We start from the raw sequence: 23,429 nt of genomic DNA, 5'->3' as shown, positions 1-23,429 counted from the left end.
TTTCTCATTGCTTCACCAGAGTTTGATCAAGTATTAGTTGACACTCCGTCAACTTTCAAGTAAAGTAACCAATCCAATAGTGTTTCGCTTCACACCAATCCGTCCACCATTCAACCCCCTTACCGGGCCCAAACGCAAACTAAACATTGGTGGTAATACTCGAGCAAACCGATTAGTCGAGGAGGTATCACTCCACTCGACAAAACAAGAGACCCATGGTTCGTTATCCAATCGACCAAACCCTTGTCGGCTCGACTCGATTAACTAATCAGTGGGGTTTGGGTTCCCAAGTAGTCACTATAGTCGACGACCAATCGACTTAGTCAAGAGAAAAGTACGGAGACGGGAAGGAGAGGTACCTCTCACTCATATCAAATGTGGTACATACTGTCGCTCAGCACTTACAAATCAAGCACAAGTACAAATACGAGTAGAGGTCAATGCAAATCAAGTCACTTGTATAAGTATGAATGAGATATCAAGTGATTAGTTGAGTTAGATCAAGTGCGATAAAGCACACACTTTGTTGATCTTGATCCCTGTCTTTTGATGTTTACAAAATAAATGGATAGTACTAATATCTTCTCAAAGATCTTTTCAGCAATAAAGCAAATCAGGTTCAAAGATTAAGTACAATTGAAAGAGACAAAGAGTGTTGAAAGCTATCGGACGCTCGTGAAGACTGGATCGGACGTTCGATAATCATTGCGCAACTTCGTACGCATGAAGAACTCCATCACTGGACGTCCGAAGGAAATAAGACATTTCCCTTAACTCACAGACCTCTATCGGACGCAAGCATCGGACGTCCGATAGGATCCTTTAAACTCGACGAAAGCTGTCGGATGCTCACAAAGACAATACCGGACGTCCGATAGAATTGAGATATTCCTTCTAATTCATTGTCTGCTTTCGGACGCAAGCACTGGACGTCTGATAGAATTGAAAAAGATTTTTCAAACTCACTACCTGCTGTCGGACGCATGCTTCAAATGTACCGGACGTCCGATACTCCCAACAGCTAGTTGACTCTTCAGCTACTTTCTATCCGTTGGAAGTATTAATGAAGCACTTTCTTGGTCTCTTATAAATAGAGTATGGTCAGAAATTTCAAATAACTTTTGCACACTAAAGATACAAAAGATATAGAGTAGTTTTAGTGAGAAAACACTCTCCAAGGAAGATTTGTAGTCTTGGTGGTGTAAAGTTCATTGTAAGCTTTTTATTTGTGAGTGAATGCTTCAATAGTGTAGCTCTGTGAGGGTTGTCCTGAGGGATAGTAAAACTTCCTAGTTTGACCAAGTGGAGATTGGGGTAAAGAGGAAGTGTATTGATCATGGTTCCTAACTTTTGATGTTTACAAAACAAATGGATAATACTAATATCTTTTCTAAAAATACTTTCAGTTATGCAGCAATCAGACTCAAAGATCAAATGCAATTGAAAGGGACAAAGGCTGCTGAAAGCTGTCGGACGCTTGGATTGGACGTCCGATAATCATTGCATAACTTCAGACGTATGAAGAACTCCACCACCGGACGTCCGAAGGAAATAAGACATTTTCCCTGGATCACTGACCTCGATCGGACACAAGCATCGGACGTCTGATAGGATCCTTCAAAGTCGACGAAACCATCGGACGCTGAATATGTCTCCACCGGACGTCCGATAGAAACAAGATGATTTCTCAAATCTCTTTGTTTGCTGTCGGACGCACAAAGAGCTTGCACCGGACATCCAAAAGAATTGAAGAAAATCTCTTAAACTTACTGCCTGCTGTCGGACGCAAAAAACAGGACTATCGGACGTCCGACACTCCAACGGCTAGTTGACTCTTCATCTACTTTCTATCCGTTGGAAACATTAATGAGACATTTTTTTGGTCCTATATAAATAGTGGTTGGTCAGATACTTAAAACAACTTTTGCACACTGAAAATATAAAAGTTCTAGAGTGATTTTAGTGAGAAAATACTCTTCAAAAAAGATTTGTAGTCTTAGTGTTGTGAGGTTCATTGTAAGTTTTTCATTTGTGAGTGAATATTTCATGAGTGTAAATCTATTAGGGTTATCCTGAGGGATAGTAAAACTTCCTGGCTTAACCGAGTGGTGTTCGGGGTAAGGAGGAGGTGAACCTTCCTTTGTACGCAAGAGTGATTGTAATTCATCAATTTGAAGAAATTTATTTGAATTAATTTACAAGTTCAAGAGGAGTTGGGTAGTTAATTAGTTTGCAATTCTTTCCTTTTTATTTACTTATTGTTACATTTGTGATTTTTACATTGTTTATCTCTTCCACTTGGTTGTCTTCGATCCTTACAATTGGTATCAGAGTTTGGTCTCCTAGAGATTAAGCTCAATCGACTTTGGAGTAAAAATGACAATCAATAATGCCATATTTTTTGAAGGACATTCTGTGATTAGACCACTTATATTTAATGGGTCAAATTATGTGAGTTGGAAAGAAAGAATGATTATATTTTTACAATCAATTGATATTGAATTGTCATTTATTATTAGTGAAGGTCCATATGATACCTCTCTTATAGATGAAAATACTCATAGATCTAGACCAAAAACTAAAAATGAACTGACTACTGTGGATAGAGCTCATCTCACCTTAAATACAAAAATCATGAATGTGTTATATTGTGCTTTAGACTCAAATGAATCTATTAGAATCAAGGGTTTCATGTCAGCTAAAGAAATTTGGGACAAATTGAAAGAAATTCATGAAAGTAGTGAGAATGTTAGAGAGTAAAAGAAATCTATTTTAGTTACTAAATATGAGTCGTTTAAGATGGAAACTCATGAAAATATTGATCAAATGTATTGTAGATTCAATGATCTCATTAAAGATTTAGAAGTGTTAGAAAAGGAATACTCTTTAGGTGAGAAAAATAGAAAAATTCTAAATGCCTTGTCTAATGATTGGGAAAATAAAGTGACTGCTATTGAGGAGACTAAAAATTTGAATACTATGCCTATTGAATCACTTATTAATTCTCTGACCTCTTATGAGTTGAAACTTAAGACTAAGGTACAAGAGGGAGAAGATGCAAAGGTAAGAAGGAGCATTGCTCTAAAGGCATCTCAAGATGAAAATGATTCTGCCTCCCTAGATGGAAATGATGTGAAAGTTGATGATAGTAATCTAACTCTCATCATAAAAAGTTTCAAAAGATTTCTCAACAAATAAAGATTCAGAAAAGGAGGAAATAGCAACTCATTTTCAAATCAGTTCAATAATGCAAGAAATAAAGGAAAGCAAGAGGCCAACAAAAGGCAAGGTGACAATTGCTATGAATGCGGTCAACTTGGACACTACATGAGTGAGTGTCCAATGAAGAAGAAGAATGAATGAAGAAAATCAAGATTCAACAAGTTTCAATTCACATGGAATGAGTGCAACTCCGATGGTGAAATTGAAAAGGAAGAAGAATCTGCTCAATTGGCTTTTATGGCCATTGAAGATGATGAGGTAACAACTTCCAACTCTCAATTTGAAAGTGATGATGAAACTGATGATGATCTTGAATCTTTCATTATAAAATTACATGATAGTTTGAAAGAATCTTATACTAGAAACAATGAATTAAAACATAAAGTTAGTTTTCTTCTTCAGAACAATGCTCGTCTTTTTCAAGAAAATAAGAAACTGAAAACTGAAAATGATTCTTTGAAAAAGAATGAGATTGATTTACAAAATAAACTTGATAGAAAAACAAGTCTTTGTGAGACACTCAAAAAGGAACAAGGTGATTTGAAAAGAAGAATGGATGATTTAAATGAGTTACTACAATATAAGAAACAAAATTACTTTCAAGAAAATGAAACAAAACCTTATTTTAGCACTTATGAGAAGAAGATAAATCTTGGTACTCATCAGATAAGGTTGAATCAGAATGCAAATGAATTTGTTATTTATAAGAGAAGATAAGTAAGGTTTATTAAACTTGTTCATGTAAATAACTCTTTGGTTATGGGTAATTTTTGCTATCAAAAAGGTCTCATGAAAAGTAATTGTTATGTGAAAAAGAACATGAGAAGAGGCATGAAATGCATGTGGATAGTTAGACATGATACTAACTCTAATAAGTAGAAGATATTGGTAAGATTGATGAGATTTTTGTTCATAATATTTTTTTTTGTAATTCTCTTTTGATGTATCTGATGTTTTGAACTGAGTTTTTCCTTGATGTTCTTGAATATTACTGATTTTGTATGATATCAAAAAGGGAAAGAAAAAAATAATTCTGATCTGATTATGATTTGTTTTATTAAACTCTTTGTGATATGTTGGTATTTGTTTTTGTATCAACTCTCTGTGATATGTTGCTGGATTACGGTATTTTACTCTCATCTTATGATGACAAAAAGAGGGAGAAATGGATGCTTTGTGAAAGGGGGAGTTTATTCTGAGATTATATGTTTGTTTCTTAAATTTTTCTGATGCAATAGGTGAGGGCGAGCTTATGCTCATATGCACAATCTTTTTCTTTCCTTTATCCATTATTTTGTCATCATCAAAAAGGGGGAGAATATTGACCCTGGTTCCTAACTTTTGATATTTACAAAATAAATGGATAATATTAATATCTTTTCTAGAAATACTTTCAGTTATACAGCAATCAGACTCAAAGATCAAATGCAAATGAAAGGGACAAAGGCTGCTGAAAGCTGTCGGACGCTTGGATCGGACATCCGATAATCATTGCATAATTTCGGATGCATGAAGAACTCCACCACCGGACATTCGAAGGAAATAAGACATTTCCCCTGGATCACTGACCTCGATTGGACGCAAGCATCGAACGTCCGATAGGATCCTTCAAAGTCGACGAAATCATCGGACGCTGAATATGTCTCCACCGGACGTCCGATAGAAATAAGATGATTTCTCAAATCTCTTTGTTTGCTGTTGGACGCACAAAGAGCTTGTACCGGACGTTCGAAAGAATTGAAGAAAATCTCTTAAACTCACTGCCTACTGTCGGACGCAAAAAACAGGACTATCGGATGTCCGACACTCCAACGGCTAGTTGACTATTCATCTACTTTCTATCCATTGGAAAAATTAATGAGGCACTTTCTTGGTCCTATATAAATAGTGGTTGGTCAGATACTTTAAACAACTTTTGTACACTGAAGATACAAAAGATCTAGAGTGATTTTAGTGAGAAAATACTCTTCAAAGAAGATTTGTAGTCTTAGTGGTGTGAGGTTCATTGTAAATTTTTCATTTGTGAGTGAATATTTCATGAGTGTAACTCTGTGAGGGTTGTCCTGAGGGATAGTAAAACTTCCTGGTTTGACCGAGTGGTGTTCGGGGTAAGGAGGAGGTGAACCTTCCTTTGTACGCAAGAGTGATTGTAATTCATCAACTTGAAGAAACTTATTTGAATTAATCTACAAGCTCAAGAGGAGTTGGGTAGTTAATTGGTTTTCAATTCGTTCCTTTTTATTTACTTATTGTTACATTTATGATCTTTACATTGTTTATCTCTTCCACTTTGTTGTTTTCGATCCTTCCAAAGTGAACCTTCCTTTGTACACAAGATTTGTTGTATTTCATCAATTTGAAGAAGCTTATTTTTAATTGATCTACAAGCTCAAGCGGAGCTTGGTAGTCAATTGGTTTTGTAATTCTTCCCTTCTTATTTACTTATTATTATCGTGTGATCTTTAAATTGCTTATATCTTCTACCTCTCTCAAGTGATTTTGTTCATTCATTGATTGATTCATTATGTAATCATCTAGAAAAGAGGGTAAATTTCATATTGAGCAAAATAGTGCCCATAACTTGATTAGTTTTCGAAGTCAACCTAATTCACCCCCTCTTAGGTTGTCTTCGATCCTTACGATTGATATCAGAGATTGGTCTCTTAGAGATTATGTTCAATCGGCTTAGGAGTAAAGATGACAACCAACAATGCCATGTTTTTTTTAAGGGCAATCTATGATTAGACCTCCTATGTTTAATGGGTCAAATTATGTGAGTTGGAAAGAAAGAATGATTATCTTTTGTAATCGATTGATATTAAATTGTGATTTATTGTTAGTGAAAATTCATATAATTCATATAATGCCTCTGTTATAGATGAAACTACTCATAAATCTAGACAAAAAATAAGAAATGAACTGACTGCTGAGAATAGAGCTCATCTCACCTTAAATGCAAAACCTATAAATGTGTTATATAGTGCTTTAGACTCAAATAAGTTAAAGAAATTTGGAACAAACTGAAAGAAATTCATGAAGGTAGTGAGAATGTTAGAGAACAAAAGAAATCTATCTTAGTTACTAAATATAAGTCGTTTAAGATGGAATCTCATGAAAATATTGATAAAATGTATTGTAGATTTAATGATCTTATTAAGGATTTAGAAGTTTTGAATAAGAAATACTCTTTAGGAGAGAAAAACAGAAAAAATCTTGAATGCTTTGTCTAAGAATTGGGAGAGTAAAGTGACTGCTATTGAAGAAGCAAAAGATTTGAATTCAATGCCTATTGAATCTCTTATAAACTCTCTAACATCTTATGAGTTGAAACTTAAAACCAAGGTACAGGAAAAAGAAGATGTAAAGGTAAAAAGGAGCATTACTCTAAAAGCATCTCAAGATGAAGATGACTCGGTTTCATTGGATGGAGAAGATTTGGATGTTGATGACAATGATCTTGCTCTCATCACAAGAAGTTTCAAAAGAATTCTCAGCAAAAGGAGATTCAGAAAGGAGGATCTAGCAATTCATTTTCTAATCAATACAACATTGCAAGAAACAAAGAAAAACATGAGGCCAACAAAAAATAAAATGACATATGCTATGAATGCGGCCAATTTGGACACTACATGAGTGAGGGTCCAATGAAGAAAAAAAAGAAGGAAGAAAATCAAGATTCAACAACTTTCAATTTACATAGAATGAGTGCAACTCCGATGATGAAATTGAAGAGGAAGAAAAATTTGCTCAACTGACTTTTATGGCCATTGAAGATAATAAGGTAACAACTTCTAACTCTCAATTTGAAAGTGATGATGATCTTGTATCTTTCATTGAAAAATTGCATGATAGTTTGAAAGATTCTTATGCTAGAAACAAGGAATTAAAACACAAAATTAGTTTTCTTCTTCAAGATAATGCACGTCTTTTTCAAGAAAATAAAAAACTGAAAACTGAAAATGATTGGTTGAAAAAGGGTGAGATTGATCTACAAAATGAATTTGATAGAAAAATAAGGCTTTGTGAAATGTTCAAAAAGGAGCAAGATGATTTGAAAAGAAGAATGAATAATTTAAATGAGTTGCTCCAACATAAAAAATAAAACTGTTTTCAAGGAAATGGAACAAAAACTCATTTTGACACTCATGAAAAGAAATTAAATTCTGGTGCAAATGATTTTGTAAGATTTGTAATCCCCGATGCAATCAAATACAACCAAAATACTCAACCAGACAAGTAGTCAAGTAAATACAATGACAAAGAATATAAGCAATTTTAAAGCACAAAAATAGAATAACAATAAAGTAAAAGAAATTCAAACCAATCAAACTCCCAAACTTCTTCCAAACTTGGAGTTGAATCCACCAAATAGTTTCTTCAATTGATGGTAGTGCTAACCAACTTGTACACGTGAAGGCTCACTCCTTCCTCACCCCAAACATACTTTGGTTGAGCAAAGGAATTTTACTACTCTCCAAGTAAACCCTCAACTAGCTACAATTGAAAGTTTACCCATTCAATTAAGAACTACTTTATACAAGTGAGGCAACCTTTATCAAGGTTTTACCACTCCAAGTGATAGGTTCACCTTCACCAAGGTTTTACTCCTCCTAGAGAGTAACCTTCACTTGAGCAACCTCACAACCCAACTTTCCCAACCCCTTATACAACCAACAAAGAATATTTCTACTCAAAGATCTCACTTGTAAGCTTGTATTTAGTGTTGGCCAAAAGTCTGTGTCTTCTTGTGCTTTGGGGTATTTATAGAAGGTGAGAAATGGCTCCAAAAGGCTCTCCAACGGTCAAATATTAAATGCTGTCGAAACTAGCCGTTGGCCTGTCGGACGTCCGAACCATTTGCTCTGCGTCCGAACCATGCGTCCGAACCACCTATCGGACGTCTGAACCATTTGTTCTGCGTCCGAACCCTGCGTCCGATAGAAGTCAGAATGTTCAACGTTCATCTTTTTGTGTCGGACGGCCGAAGCAATGAATGAGTGTCCGATCCAAGCGTCCGAAGAGTATCGTCGTCAGTCGGACGACCGATCCTCTATCGAGCGTCCGATCCTCTACGTCCGAACCTTCATATTTCTTAACTTCTCTTTGATTCAAATCTTTTCGATTCTCTTTTGGATCAATGACCTGTTCTAACAAATTTCTTACATAAAAATATTAGTCCAAATCTACATTTTGGTTTGTTAATCATCAAAATCAAGGACTGATCAACCAAGGTCAACAAGATTTATTAAACCTATTTTTGCAAATAACTCTTTGGTTATGTGTAATTTTTGTTGTCAAAAAGGTCACATGAAAAGTGATTGCTATGTGAGGAAAAATATGAGAAGAATCATGAAATGCATGTGGAGAGTTAGACATGATGCTAATTCTCAAAGACCCAAATCTCTTGATTGAGATTGGTTTTTTTAAAAAAAAAAAAAAAAAGTGGATAGTTTTTTCTTTGGTTGAGAATGTTTTTAAAAGGGGTATTGTGGATACTACTCTTTTCTCTAAACAATGTTCAAATGATCTTCTATTTGTACATATATATGTGGATGATATTATCTTTAGTGCTATTAATGAGTGTTTGTGCAAGAATTTTTTTTATTATTATGCTAAATGAGTTTGAGATGAGTATGATGGGAGTTTGAATTTCTTCCTTGGACTCCGAGTGCTTCAAACTCAAGAAGGTACGAAAATTGATGAGAAGAAATATAGAAGTATAATCGCTACAAGTATTTTGTAATGCTTTTGATGTTTCTGATGTTCTGAACCAAGGTTCCTTTGATGGTTTTCGAATGACTAATGAATGTTGGTTGATATGAATGTTTGTCTCATTGATGTTCATTAATAATTTTTGGTATCTTTCGATGTTATTCTTCTGTTATTGGCTGATGATGGTTGCCACTATTATTTTTTTTTATGGCAATTACTCTCTACTTTTATGATGATAAAAAGGGGGAGCAATTACAAAATGGATGCTGGTTTGGGATGCTATGAGTAAGAGGGAGTTCATTTGATAATATTATATGATGGTACTTAATGGTTTTGGATGTTATGAGTAAGGGGGAGTTCATTTGAAAATATTATATTATGGTACTTAATGGTTTTGGATGCTATGAGTAAGGGGGAGTTTCTACTCATTTTCCTTCCTTAATGGTACTTAATGGTTTTGGATGCTCACAAAGACAATACCGAACGTCCGATAGAATTGAAATATTCCTTCTAACTCATTGTCTGCTTTCAGACGCAAGCACCGGACATCCGATAGAATTGTAGAAGATTTTTCAAACTCATTGCCTGCTGTCGGACGCATGCTTCGGATGTACCGGACGTCTGATACTCCCAACGGCTAGTTAACTCTTCAGCTACTTTCTATCCGTTGGAAGCATTAATGAAACATTTTCTTGGTCTCTTGTAAATAGAGCATGGTCAGAAATTTTAAATAACTTTTGCACATTGAAGATACAAAAAATATAGAGTAGTTTTAGTGAGACAACACTCTCCAAGGAAGATTTATAGTCTTGGTGGTGTGAAGTTCATTGTAAGCTTTTCATTTGTGAGTGAATACTTCAATACTATAGCTCTGTGAGGGTTGTCCTGAGGGATAATAAAACTTCCTAACTTGACCAAGTGGAGATTGGGGCAAGGAGGAAATGAACTTTCCTTTGTACACAAGATTGGTTATATTTCATCAATTTGAAGAAGTTTGTTTGAATTGATCTACAAATTTAAGAAGAGTTTGGTAGTCAATTGGTTTGCAATTCTTCCCTTCTTATTTACTTATTATTATCGTGTGATCTTTAAATTGCTTATATCTTCTACCTCTCTCAAGTGATTTTGTTCATTCATTGATTGATTCATTGTATGATTATTTAGAAAAGAGGGTAAATTTCATATTAAGCAAAACAGTGCCCATAACTTGATTAGTTTTCTAATTAACCTAATTTACCCCTCTCTTAGGTTGTCTTCGATCCTTACACACTTGCCCGACCAAACCAAGCAAATCTTATCCGATCACGTTGGTAAAGAATTTAATCAAGTATCAAGTTCAATCATATATTTGGAAGCACTCACCAAAGGTCTAGTGCTTTTCAAAATCACGTTCAGGTTCAACTCCTTGGTTGGAGTTCAAATCTGCGATAAAATATCATTTAAGAATGTAAAACTCTCTAGAGTTCGAAACATAGGAGTTTCGCTTTAGAAAATCAAATAAATGAAACTCATTTAAGTAGTATTCATTTTGCTTATCACACCCTAGAAAACTCATGCTCAATCTTTTAGTTTCGGAAGCAGTTAAAACGTTTAAGTTCGTAAAGTGGCTAAAAGACGAGGAAAACATATTCTGAATGGTCGCTACTTTCATTTTTCCAAGGGTACGAGTTTCGGCCAAATTTTAGCTTATATATCTCTACGAAAGAAAACTCGAATACTATAGACAATCCAAATTCAATTCGACTTCAAATCTTCGCTCAAGTCGTAAGTACATACGCTTAACCCTCGAGTGAAAATTTGGGCGGCATGCCCTTTGTATTTAGCTATTTTCCAGCCATTTATGGCTTCATTATTTTCCTTAATTCAACCCAAATTCATACATAAGCAATTTTAACACAATAGCTTTTCAACTAGGTTCAATTTCATCCAAACACAAGGAAATTCTAGCAATGCAACCATCAAAATCAAAGCTGGAAACCAATTTTAAAGATGAATGGCTAAGTAACAGGTTTGACATCTTCCGGCGTTTTGGTCACAGTTGAAGCTACACTTATCGGATTGGAATAGATTTTATGGCTTTTCGAAACTAAGACAAAGACCTACATTTCTTATGAAGATATCAACACCCAGTTCCTGCATTTTCAAGGTCAAAATGTGAAATTTCAGAGAAAATAGAAAGCTGTCCGTTAAACAGGCATTTAGGCAGTCAGGGATATTTTAGTCATTTTACAAGCTACAGTACTCCGATTGAGTTACAACTTTACAGGAAGCTATTTCACTCAATTCCCTACAACTTTCATGTTTTAAGCCAGACCTGATTCGGCCTTTATCATGGACAAATATGCAGGTCCGTTCGATTCCAAAAACAGGATAGAATCACTATAATTGCTGAAATTGAACTTTTACTCTAGCAATTCATATCCAAACACTTCACCACATTCATTTCCTAGCTCAATACCATAAATTATGAGGTAAACAATGATAATCAAGGCTGAAAATTGCAAAGCCTAGCTAAACATTTCACTATACCATCACAACTAGGAATTCAACCATCAAAATCCAATATTAAGAACTTCTATCCCTAATTTTAGCAAAATTAACAAAAGTAAAGCAAGTTCAAGCATGATACCTTCCCAAAGTCCCTTGTAAGTGAGAAATAAACCACTTTCTCTCCAAATTTTCAGCACCCCAAGTCTTCCAAGCACCAAAAGGAAAGGTTAATCGGTTTAGTTTCATCGATTCCGCTCAAACAAGCTTGATTCAAGGTGGAAGTTGCTAGTTTCTCTCTTGTTTTTTTTTTCTCTCTTGAAGCTCGGCTAACAAGAAGGAAATGGAGCAGAATGGAAGGCAAGAGAAAGGTAAGAAGAAAGAAAATTGGTTTGGTCAAAGTTGATTGGATGGCCGCCAAGTGTCGCCGCAAGATGAAGTCTCAATTTTTTTCTTTTTCTCTCTTTTATTTAGTCAATAATTTCGGCTATTTGGAGGAGATATTTAGGGCTGACATTTCTGAAATAATAACAAGGAGATTAAGGTAATAAAGTAGTGCTCAAGTGGTGCACTCAATCGGTAGTAAACGGTGCACGTCGGTTCAAGCCGTTTTTCTTTAACTCACGCATACTTGTGTTTTTAGTTGTGGTTCACTCACTTATTATTAACACTTCTAATCACATACTTTTCTTACCTAATACTCATTTTTTTCGACCAAATTTAGTACACACACCTCACCAAGTGATCACACTATCAAAATGCACCAAAGACATACCAAAAACCCTAGTATGCACAAAAAACCCTAACTTATGCCCTTCCTTTAGAAAAATCATAACTTGAGTTATAAATATAAAAAATTCATATAACTTGGCCTGTTAAAAACTAGACTTCAAATACTAATAATCTTTGGAAGACACCTCAAAGAGATTCAGTTCATAAGTTGGTTCAAATTGAGCCATAAGCTACTACAACATTCCTATTGTTACTTGTGCAGGGCAGAATTTTTAGTCAAGTTTACTAATTTTCTGGAATTTATAGAAGTTGAATCAAACTCTAAATTTTATATCATAGGAAGCTTTATGAGTCTAGTTTCAAACGCAACAAACAGAACTCAATTCCGACTTTCCTATACGAAGTTAAAGCCAATTTCCCAAAGCTGCGCAAAGCCTCCTGCAAAAATTTCTAGATTTTCTAACAACTTGAGAATATGAAACTCTTCTTAACAAAATTCACTCTCTTGGCTCAAATTCAACCATTAAAGAAACCAAGAATCAAAAGTAAGTGAGTTCACATAAGGGTTATAAAGAAAAGTAAAATTTCGGGGTCTCACAGGAACAAGGAATAGAACTGTTAAGTGGCAGCAACCATGAATCTGTTAGTGTTGTTCTAGTTGCATCCTTTAAAAGAGAGACCAACAAGTGATTCAAACACGGGTCGGTGGAAGAGTGTCATCTGATTTGGTTTGAGTTTCCATTGATTCTTTAGCTTTTAGTCACTATACCAAGAATGCCTAGTGATTAAATGGTTGTTTGAGTAGACTGGACAAAGGCAAGAAGCTAAGAACTATTAAAAAGAAAGTCACTTTCTACATACAATGCAAAAGCATTAATGTGTAGTTGACCGGTAGAATTTATCTATTGGTTGAGAATGAAGATCAGAATTGGAAAAAGTTTCTAATTAGATTATGTGTTTGTTAATAGCAACTGATTGACTTTTCCATAATCAACAAGGGAAAAAGCAGAAGCCATCTAGAAAAAGCTCACGTTCAACAAGGAAAAACAATATATTAAAACATAGTTCAAAGAAGTTACCTAACAAGTAATGAAAAATCAGAAGAACAAAGGTATAAATGCCCATAATTATCTCTTGAGTCTAGTGTAAAGCAGTTGCAACAAAGGCAATGTTGGTTTATAGAGACACGCCAATGAATCTAAACAAAAACCAAAAGAAATCATTCAAGAAACCAGTATAGAACCTACAAGTATACTTGGAAATAGTGCAATGAGACCATATAAATTAAAGCATATAGCAGAGACAATAGCCAGTCCAGCAACCTGCACCAGAAGCAGAGACAATAGCTAGTTCATCAAAAGCAACCATAAAAACATTAGAAGCAGCCATTTACGGTTTGAAGACATAATTTTGATGCTTACCACAGGAAAAGAAGTAGAGATGAGAGCAATATATCACTTCAGCTTAGCTGTTCTGCACACGTTAACATCAACTGTGACAGATGAGAGCAATATATCCCAGAATAAAGTAAAGCTCAGATGAAAAGGCTAAATATTTCTTCAGCTCTTACATCAAAACCAATAAATCTTAGGGTCATGCAACAAAAACTAAAACCATAAACCAAACTACAAGCAGTAGTAACATTCAAGAAAAGCTCACAACTTTGGGTTTTTAATTTGGGAATTTATCCATCACATCCGCGGCATTCAGAATTTTTGCATCTTTGACGGAGATATTCAAAGCCGTCATATTTACAATGAGTATAGTTACTTTTTCACCTATGACCAAAGCACATCGGAAAGCAAAAAAGTCAATGTGCCCTATCCTGTCTTGTTTTTCATATTTATAAGGAATATACTTATATTTTCGTTTACGGGTTTAGCACTGTGAGCAGAAAAAAATGCCAGAATGGGTATGCTCCTTTGCTTTTCATGATTTATTTGATTCCCTAGTGGACACCTAGAATAACATGTGGAGGAAATATGGAGTATTTTGAACTGCCTCTCTATCACGAACCTTCTAACATTCATGCATACAATAGACATTTAGGCTCTTCAGAGCAACATAAACTTGTAGTCTTAAAAGTAATCACTCTAATCAATTGGCTAAAATGTAATTGAAGTATAAAACAAAGCAAGGCAGCAGGCCTACGTGGCCTTATGATCATCTTGCTAAATGCTAAATCTCATATTTCAACAAAAACAAAACATCCTGAAAAAGCTGATTAGCATGGTTTGGTCCCCAGACAGATAAGCATCTTCCGATGTTGTTATTACTATGCTCTAATGTAGAAGTAATGTGTAATATGAGACGTGCCTGAGTGTTAAATCACGACCCAAGGCTAGTTCTATGTTTCATGTGAAATGGTTGATAAACTCCGCAGTAGTTGCAATAGCACTACCTGCAATGGCATCCATCACAATCTTGTCTTTGTTCTTGTTACTAGCTACCGATATTAAAGCTCATGTTAATACACCCCCAATCATTGCATTCTTCTGCAAATGGACAAAGGAAACAAGCAAAACAGCTTAAAACGACCTTATAAACTGAACAAATTCACTGTACAGAAAGATCTTATAAGAAAGAATGATTAGACCGTGAAATCCAGCCAAATCAAAACAAAACATGTCAATGCAGACAAGAACTAGAGACCCTTCCTTCCAAGATTCAGCTCAAGATTCACCCTTCCACTTCATTTCACTCTCACAACTCAACATTCAGCTCACACAACCTATATTGGACAGAAAATATCGCAAACAGATGGAAAATATTGAGATTATTTACCTCAAATTATGTCGTGACAACCTTAGGTCTTCGTTTCCTTAAGATTCAATCTTCGAACTCTAGCTTTTCCCCAAAATTCATGGTCAATTTTCTGTGCTCTTGCCTCGGATAGAATCATAGTTCACACCACCCACCCTAAACAAATAGGAGGCGTGGGGTGCATGATACACATCAGTATTCCAGTGCATTTCTCAGTCTGAATCACGGCCTTATTGGGTAGAATGCCTTCTGCTGTGGGCTACCAACCCACCTTGAGTACCAAAATGGGGGCTTACGAACGATTGCTTGCTGCGCCCTCCAGCTCGACCTACGCAGCTTATCATCCGGATGGCATCAAATGCCGGTGGCGGTTAGCATTCTTTATAGGGCAACAAGCAAGGACATGAGGATAGAGCTTCGCATTCCTTATCACCACCCGAAGAAAAGAGATTGAACTGGCCAGCAAGCAAGTGCTGCTCCAAATTAGGGATTTTTGCTATCTGCTACTCTACTAAAGCTGCCCAAATCTTTTGGGTAGCACAATTTAGGGATGAAAATGGTAGCTTAAAGTGATTTTCTCGGTAATTTCAGCAAGACGATAGTGGAGAGAAGGAGATTGTTTGAAATTTGGCTAAGTGTTGTTGTGTGTTTTTCTTCCAACTCTAAGACAAACGATGTCGTTTTTGCATCTTTTAGAATCCCGCCTCTACTCCTTCAATTTTTTGCTTCTCACTTCCACTATTGTTAAGACAAAAGTAACGCCTTCTTTGTCTAAATTATTGAACCTTTTTTTATAAAAATAATGCCTTCTCTCTCTTTTTCTTTTCCCAATCTTTGTGTAATTAAGATTGTTTATTATTTTAAGCTTTTTTAGCTCACAAGTTGTAATAAAACTTTTTTTGTTGTATTAAAACTTTGGAATATGAAAATTTAGTGTTTTTAGATTTTTTTTACTAACATAGGTTTTAGAGGATCTCTACAAAAAAAAAATGTTCAAAAACTAAAAGGGTTATTAAAAATATGTTTATGATTCAAAAAAAGATCTTTTAATGCAAATATTTTTGGTATCAATTTAATAATTTTATCAATTATGCATGAATTGTGGTCTGAAAAGACCTAACAATCTGTTAAGTTGATCAAATTACCAAAATAGTTTGCTAATAGATGCATGAAACACTAAATGTATTTGGTACAAGTATCGATTCATAAACCATAAACAATTTGACTATTGTAAATTATAATTAATAATAAACTCCAGTCATGCAATTGTCAAGATTTTTACTTAATTTCATATTAAATTTCATTATTCTTTACCATTATTTTCACACTATGTTAATTAGTAATTTCCCATATGTTGTCAAGAGAACTAAATAACGAATCCATGATATTTTTTAACTTTACAACAAGTTATTAGCTAAGTTTGGAGCAATTAAAAATATGGGTACATTTTTATTACAATACCTTCCTCATTTTGCCAATGGTGTAAAGTGTAAAGCATAAGGTACCATAATAGAATTAATGAAATCAGTTTATCACATACGAGGCTAAATTGCAAAAGATAAGGTGTCATGGTAGAGTTAATGAAATTAGTTTACCACGTACAAGGCTAAAATGTAAAAGTTAGGATGTCATAATATAATTAATAAAATTTATTTACAAGATATGGACCTTATTAAAAAAATTAGGGTGGCATATGGGACTAAAATGTAAAAGTTAGGGTGTCATAACATAATTAATAAAATTTATTTGGGCTAAAATATAAAAATTAGGGTGTCATAACATAATTAATAAAATTTATTTACAACATATGGGCCATATTGAAAAATTAAAGTGGCATATGTGGCAAAAATGTAAAAGTTAGGGTGTCATAACATGATTAATAAAATTTTTTTACAACATATGGGCCATACTGAAAAAATTAGGGTGGCATAGTAGAATTAATGAAAGTGAATTAGGAACAAACACTTTAGATAGTGACGACTAATTGTTTGTCACTAGTTCTGAACCAGCTATCCTATTGTGACGACATTGTAAGTTGTCACTATAGGGCCCATTTCAGTGGCAACGTTTTCCCAAGTCGTCACAATGTGAACCTAAATTGCAAAAAATAAGTTGTCATGGTAGAGTTAATGAGATTAGTTACCACATACGGGGTTCAATTGTAAAAGTTAGGGTGTCATAGTAGAATTAATAAAATTTATTTACAACATATGGGCCATATTGAAAAAATTAGGGTGACATAGTAGAATCAGTGAAAGTGAGTTAGGAACAAACACTTTGGACAGTGACGACTAGTTGTTGTCATTAATTCGAAGTAGACAACCATGTTGTGATGATATTTTAAGTTGTCACTATAGGACCTATTTTACAACCTATTTTCCAGTCGTCACAATGGTGATCTCCCGCCACACCGGCTAGTTGCACGCCATCCATATTATGATGATTTATCCGGTGTTGTCACTGTTGACAAGTGTACCCACAGTCAACTATGACGACATCAAAAGTTGTCACTGTATTTTCTCAATTGTGACTGGTTTCTATTTTGTCACTGAGAATATTGTCACAAAAGTTCAAATTTCTTGTAGTGTGTTATTTGAAAAACGCCTTTTGGTACTAAGAAGACATGGGTTCACTTGTTTCTTATAGGCCCAAAGGATTATACTTACTTGATAATATGGGTTTGTTGTTGTGCTATCTAATATATGGCCATTGCATCAAGATTTGCAAACTAATGTCAATTTACAGCCATTGTATTATGATTAATTAAGTTCTAAGCTGTTACGTATTTTGTGATAGATGAGTTGATTGATTGGAAATCTGCTTTAGCCGTTTCTTGAGCCAAAACTCTGAATTTTACAAAGGAGAACAACTATCCCCCCACCTGATTGATCCTCAACCTAGAGATCAATTATGGATTTGATGCTTCCTTTCCACCTTTTTTTTCAATAATCATGATGGTTTCTTTCATTTAAGAGAGTCAAGAAAGCAGAATTGGTATTGTGCTACTATTTCTGTCTTTTTTCCTCGTATGAATCAATATCAGTTTTTTTAAGGAAAAAATGATAAGTAACATTCGTAATTTACTTGTAGTATTTGTTAGATTATCTTGCAAACTTATAAAGTGTAATGAGAAAAAATCTTTTATGAACATTTTCTTAAGGAAAAAAGTGTATGCTGACATGCAATGCTTTACATAAATTTTAACCAATACAATCACATTTTTTTATTGTTCACCTCCAACGAAGAAACCAACAAATAAAGTTTTCGTGTTACCTGGACATAGCAAGAGAGTGCGACGTTGTTTACTTATTGATATTTTGCAAGGTACCAAATCCAAGGAAAATAGTATTCTCACGTGAAATAGAACACTGCTTTTAGTTTTTAAATTTGTTCATGATGCTCCTTATGTTTCTTTGCCAGAATTTTATATAATATATCTGAATCCACCTCCACAAAAGCATTCTGGTTGGAATTTCATACTGGATAAAAATTAGAGATTAACAAATGTGTATCATTATCATTTACTGTTTGATGATGCAATCTTATTTTTATCAGTGGTATTTCACATAGTGACCCTTAATTCAGCCTATAATGAAACCATTTAACCACTTATCCAAAATCAGAAAAATATGCTTTATTAACATCAACAAGGACTTTTACATAATAGAAACATGATGACATTTCTCAAACTTTACAATATGCCAGATATATATAGTTCATAGAATTACAATTAAGTAATGTATTTGCAAAATAAAGGGTATTGAGCTTTTTTGCTGAAGTTGCATATGCAATTAATAACAGTCCAGTCCTATGCTTTGTCCATCATTTTGAGTCAGGTTGTTCCCTTTATTGCTGCGAAAAGCTGCACTAAAGACAACAAACCAACCTCTCCAAAATCTACTCATATGAGTCCCTCAAGAGAGCATGTGATTCTACACTGTGAAGCAAACTATACAGCTTCATGTCCTCTTTGGTTCATCATATGTATTATTGAACTTCTAGATTGCTATTTTTTGCCATCATATTAAAATCCATTAACATTCTTTATATCACTAAAAGTTAATGGATCCTAATATATAAAATTATGTAATTAAAATGAACTTTAAAATAGATAATTAGCATGCCAATGTATCTCTACTGGAGACCTAATTCTACTAGAAGGTGTGTAATTGCAACTAAAATAACTTGACAACTATATATGAATGATAGTTACGATGTTATTAGGCTAGTTACGATGTTATTAGGCTATCTTTATAGCCATTGTGTACCTGTTTTTTATATTGTAGTTCTTTACAGAAGAGAATGTCTGCAATTGTAGTTCTTTTTATATACAAGGTAGATATTGCTAGCAAAAAAAATGCAGTTGCTTCTCTCCCACGTTCTACCACGTGCATCAACATGGGAGAAGATGCATTGCGTTTTTCTATATAGGTAGGAATATCATCCTACAGAAGATGTTAGTAGTAAGTTTCATCACAATTATGTTATTATATGCATATTGGAATTAGAAATATGGGATTGTTGCCAGCGCATAGATTCATTATTTCTAGCTTCCCTACTTCTGATGAATTTTCCAGTGAAATCATCCAATATCATCAATAGTAAAAAATTTTGGCAAAAAATAGTAAAGGCTTTAACGTAAGTATTGATATGTTGAACGCAATATCAGTTGGTGACGTCTTTGCTTTTGTTTTTCATTATTATTTTGCTAAGAGAAACAAATTATAATAGTGCAATCAGAGTGGATTTAATAACTACAAATGAAGTATATGAATAATTGCTTTTTTTGTGATCTAAATTGTCGTGCAACTATTTCATAACCCAATTCAGCACTTAAATTTAATTGATTCAGATCTTAACATATTTAGACTATTTGATAACGAAAAATTGAACATCTAAATTAATTATGTGATACTGAATTTCCTAGGCAAAACTTGCTTCCAAATTAAGTGATAAACTATTTACTTATCACTGAATATGATATACATTCAAATGTATTAGATTTAATACTTAATAATTCAATAATTTAATGGATTCAGATTTCAATTTTTAGATTTTAGACTTCAGTTTTCAAACTTCAGTGTTATCAAATGCACCCTCAAACTCATTAATCTTTTGCATGAATGTTGTTTAAAAGCTCTACCATTATTACATGTATTTGAGTTAAATTTATTAGAGTTTTGATAAAATTATTCAATATGAAGTGAGTTGCAGGTTTTTAAAGGTTGAATAAATTTATGTGAGTATGAACTCTTCTCATTTTTTCGAGTGTCCAATGGTGCAGCCCAAGTGATCCACCATATTTAATTATTTCTGGCTGGTTATTTATTTTTGATAAACTGAAATTCCATTAGCAAGCATAGCTGCATATTTTTTTAATCTTTTAAAATTTAAGTACACTCCAAAGAAAAGGATAAGCATCAAGGTAGTCAAAACATTTTAGATCGGAGTTGTGTTTTATTTCAAGGGGTTATATCAGTTTACACCCTTAACCTTTACCGACCCTATCACTTTTTTATTGCTGACTCTGTCACTTTAGTCGTCAAGGTTATTTTCCGGTAACTAACCCTCTCTGGCCCTCTCTAACATGCCAACATTGTAAAATGACGTTCGTACCCTTTTTACGCGTTAGCTCCTCTGACAGTTTTTTAGTTCTGCGCTTCTTAATTTTTTGTTATCCATTTTTCCTTACCAACTCGTCTTGTCATCCCCAAATTAACATAAAATGAAACAAATTAATTTTAGATCAAAATGTTCCTCATGGCAAGTAGAACCAAAAATTAACAACAATTAATGAAATTTCAAGAAAAGCCTAGGTTAAATAGTTTATTGAAGCCATAGAAAGTTTTCACCAATTAAAGTAAAGCATACGTTCAACGTAACATGTCAGCAGAAAGGACATGATTAAACACCACAATCACATGAAATCCTACATTAACAAAGAATTTAGAAAATCAATAATGAAGGTTAAAAGTTAACTCAAGTTCAATTTCAATAGAGGGAAGATTGGGTTGGCTGATAAAGTGAAAAGGATTGTAAGTAAGAGGATTTAGGTTAAAGTCCTCTCACTTAAAAAACGAAGTCAATTTCAATATCTAATACTGAAGAATTATACATCAAACGAGTCCTCGTATGACGCAAGCATTCCAACGGTGTATGTATGTTGGTTCCTAAATTTCTCCATCAAAATTTATTTTTTCCCTAAAACTTGTTCTTGATTTTCTCAATTTTAGTTGAAGAAAAATGACGTTAGAGACTAGAGAGTTGGAGAAGCTAACAGTTAGGGTCTAAAATGTCAAAAACTCTTTCTTAATTAGACGCCATATTTGGCTTTTTACTAAAATGCTGAACAACTTAAACAGAGCATTGTCCTAGGTTGTTAAATGACAAAAAAATAAAATCAGAGAAAAAAGGCACTAAATGTTATGGTGGTACGTGTTAACAATATTCCTCTTAGATGAAGGTATTTTAGTTATAATCAAAACCAAGACAACATTTTAAGTTACCAAGACTTATAATCCTTGTTTTAAGAGAGCAAATATTAACTGTATTTGATACGAGTGAAACATCTAATTAACCACACAAACCTAACGGTGCTATCTTTATATTATCCATAAATTTTAGTTGTGTGCACCCTAAATATAATACTCTTTCACACAGTGTTATTAAAATCATAGGCGGCAAAGAGAAAACTGCACTCAGGTGATAGAGAGTGCTAATAAAATTATTAGTATGTTGGTAACACTAAAATCCACACTTTTCCATAATTCTATACTATTACTTTTTCCATAGAGATTTTGGTTCTAAATATTTAGAGTATGAGCAGTTCTAATCCCTATAGTTTGAGCGAAAGTAAATGTGGTATCCAAAGTTTCAATTTCTAAGTAGATTTAGTCCTAACGTTGATTTTTACCAATTATTACTAGCATCAAGTCACGTGCGACCGACTAATTTTTTTAAAAAATTAAAATGAAGATAAAATATTGTTAACCATAATCTATAATAAAAGATGACTGACTAATTACCCACATGTTGATTGCATGAGTAATTAGTTTTAAACCTATGATTCTTTTGTCAATCAAATTTTTGTATTCTGAGCTAAAGTTTAATTACTAATGTGATCGACAGGTGAGTAATCAGTCATTCTATGCTAAATTTATAGCTAACAAATATTTTTTTCCATATTTTAAATTTTTTTAGAAAATTAGATGCTGACACATGACAATAAGTGATCAGATTCCGATAGCAATTGGTAAAAATTAGCCAATGAATCGAAATACTCTTAGAAATTGACGCATTGTGGACTACTTTTACTTTCATGGCTAATTCCTTCAATTATTGCCCAAAAAATAAAAAGTCGAAACAATGTCGTTCTGACATGAGTATAGTGTGAAATTATGCCTACCAGGTTAATCAATCCAATAAGAAAAAAAAAAATTTTAATGCTGGACTGCTGGCGATGGCAAAGAAAATTTTCTTCTTTAAAAATGCCGGGCTGCCGGCGTTGAAATTTTTTTCTATTTTAAATATGATGGCCTTTGTGCGCATCTTTGATTCCTTGTATGCGAGTAAACAAGAAGCTGATCATAAGAAAGAAATTGAACAAATTTAAAATAATTAAAAAAAGAACAAATTTACCCGTGCAGAAACTGCACAGTGTGTAAAAGCTTGTCAAGGTTCGGGACCCCACCTCATCATCATCATCTTCTCAATCTTTCTTCTCTCTCCAATACAGAGAGAGAAAATTTTGTTTGACGCCAGGCTTAGTTTAGCATTTAAAAAAAAAATTCATTTCTATCGGGCTAATCGAGTCCACAGATATAGTTTCATACCCCTTACCCTTGTCAGAATAATATTATTTCGAATTTTTAGTTGTTGGATAATAATTGAAGGAATTCCCCTACTTTCATCCGATTTTCAAAGACTAAAAGCACTTATAACCCCAAATATTTAGAACTAAAACTGCAATTCTCTCTTTCCTACATATTAGGTTGGATAAGCAAAACCGAAAAAGGTTATCATTTTCTTTGCTTGTCTTACTTCAGTTATGCCCAACCATCCCAACAGGACCTACTAAGAAAATCATATAAATTGGAAAAAAGAAGAAAAAAAGAAATTAAAAAGAGGAAAAACAGCACAAAACTCTCCCAAGCTCTATGCTACATAACCCATTTTCCTCCAAGGCAACATTGATTGAGGCAGCATTACTGTTGCAAAATCTTATGCAAGTATTCCACAAGCATGTTTTGAATTTGGGTTAGACATGAGAGACTACATTAGACACTAAAAACTGAAGTTCCACAGATTATAATTATGTCAATTAGACAAAGTGAAGGTTGACCAACCAACATAACAACAGGATTAATATTTGTAAAGGTCTATTTAACTTTGTAGTAAAGATATTGTATATACTACAACTTAAGCTGCTCTAGCACAGATAATTTTGGCCTTAGATTCATTTCAAAGTGAATTGGCAACACCTCATATGCGCAAAGTTGGAAAAATAGCTTCTA

This window comes from Coffea eugenioides, chromosome 1 (genome assembly GCF_003713205.1).
Source record: "Coffea eugenioides isolate CCC68of chromosome 1, Ceug_1.0, whole genome shotgun sequence".
NCBI lineage: Eukaryota > Viridiplantae > Streptophyta > Magnoliopsida > Gentianales > Rubiaceae > Coffea > Coffea eugenioides.
The sequence above is the reverse complement of the archived record's forward strand: the minus strand, read 5'-3'. Positions refer to the sequence as shown.